The 2,031-nt window shown below is 41.2% G+C and overlaps 1 pseudogene; it reads right to left on the reverse strand.

Annotated features, from left to right (window-relative positions):
* Positions 1–56: 56 nt before the first annotated feature.
* Positions 57–2,018, reverse strand: LOC116548376 (annotated as a pseudogene).
* Between the last annotated feature and the right edge of the window lie 13 nt (positions 2,019–2,031).

The raw sequence follows: 2,031 nt of genomic DNA on the forward strand, positions 1-2,031 counted from the left end.
TGCTTATCAAACTTAGTACAGAAATTCATAATTAATTGGAATATAGCTGTTCCATTATAAGGTGTTACGCAGAAAATTGCTAAATCAACAATAAAGATCTATCAAATGTGACAATATTCAATTTGAAATCTTAAAATCAGAGTAGCAGAAACTGCCTTTCTTTCTTCAAATTATCTGTATAATACCTGGTGTCCGGAATATTGGAGACAACTTTACCTGGCTATCCACAGTCTTCTCAGGAGTGTCAAGAGTGCCTATAACCTTTTCCTTCTTCTTACATAAAACCTTAAATTTTAAAAGACACATCAGTTTGAATATTGATCAGTTATAGTAGTCTTAAATGTTTTCCTACTTATCTTTCTCTAATATTGGGCATGTAAAATGATAAAAAAAAACAGTTTACCTGGCCTTTTGTAGACTTCTGACAATTAGTTTTTGAGATGCTTTTCCGTTTTCTGTAAAATCTTTAATAAAGAAATTATAAATTAACGGTCTCATAGCTTTTCTTTTTAAACTTAGCATTAGATTCTCATATATATTATCAGTAAATCCTACCTAATGACATTTTAATGTAAAAAGCAAAACTCATCAATACAGTCAATAATCTCACGTAAAGGGCAAAACTAGGAGAAGCCCAGCTGAGGAACTGACAGAGCTGCAGAGGTTGAAGGGAAGGCCAAAATCTGGAGCTCACTGATTCACAGAATCCTGAATTCAGGAGGGTGGAAGCAGGAAGAATGTGCAAAGGCAGGCCACCCTCACCTCCCCTAAGTCACAAGCAAAGTTCAGGGAAAGCAGCGCTCACATGCCTCTTTTCAAGCTTCACTGTCTCGGTTCCCAGATGGGTTCACAGGAGTACCAGGGCCTAAGGCTCAATCAGATTACCTACTTAAAAGACATTTCTGCTTCTGTATAATGGAAATAACAGAATCTGCTCTCATGTTTTAGGAAGAACCTACAATGTTTCAAGTTTAGTCAGGCCAGGCACAGTGACTCTCGCCTGCGATCTCAGGCCTTTCGGAGGCTGAGGTGGATGATCACCTGAGACCAGGGGTTTGAGACCAGACTGGCCAACATGGCGAAACCCCATTTCTACGAAAAATACAAAAAAATAGCCTGGTGTAGTGGTTCACACCTGTAATCTCAGCGACTCAGGAGGGTACGGCAGAATTGCTTGAACCTGGGTGGTGGAAGCTGCAGTGAGCCGAGATTGTGCCGCCGCACTCCAGAATGGGCAACACAGCAAGACTCTGTATAAAAACAAAAACAAAAACAAAAACAATTCAGTCAAAAAACTAGCTGGGCATGGTGGCTCACACCTGTAATCCCAGCACTTTGGGAGGCTGAGGTGGGCAGATCACCTGAGGTCAGGAGTTTGAGACCAGCCTGGACAACATGGAGAAACCCCATCTCTAAAAATACAAAAATTAGCTGGGCGTGGTAGTATGCACCTGTAATCCCAGCTACTTGGGAGGCTAGAGGCAGGAGAATCACTTGAACCCAGGATGTGGAGGCTGCAGTGAGCCAAGGTTGTGGTAAGCACTAGGCTAGGTACTTTACGAGACACAGAGCCACCCCCTCCTCTCCCCACAACAAATCACAAAAAAAAATTCCACGAAGAAATATTTACCAAAGAAGGAAAATCATAATCGATTCCCTTTCTAGCTAGTTTCTTCCTGAGTAACCTTTCTTTCTTTTTAAATCGCTCCTCCATCCGTAGTTTTTGTGGTTGTGTCCGATTCTGATTATAACGTTTCACTGACGGATATGATGGCTGCTTCAATGGAAGATTCCAGTCTTTAAAGAGTTCTTTATGGACTTTTTTAGGTGGCATAAGACGACCTATTTTTAAAAAGAAAAAAACATAAAAAGTTTCAACCAAATGGTAGGAAAGGGATTTTAATGTTAACTTTGGAATCTCCCCAGTGCCATTCCTCACAGTCATCATGACGTGGCTCACACCTGTAATCCCGGCTTCTCTCACAGCAATGGGAACTGAATAGACAGATGCTACCTGGGCAGCCTTGTCAG

This window comes from Sapajus apella, unplaced genomic scaffold (genome assembly GCF_009761245.1).
Source record: "Sapajus apella isolate SASKATOON/1434 unplaced genomic scaffold, GSC_monkey_1.0 scaffold10746, whole genome shotgun sequence".
NCBI lineage: Eukaryota > Metazoa > Chordata > Mammalia > Primates > Cebidae > Sapajus > Sapajus apella.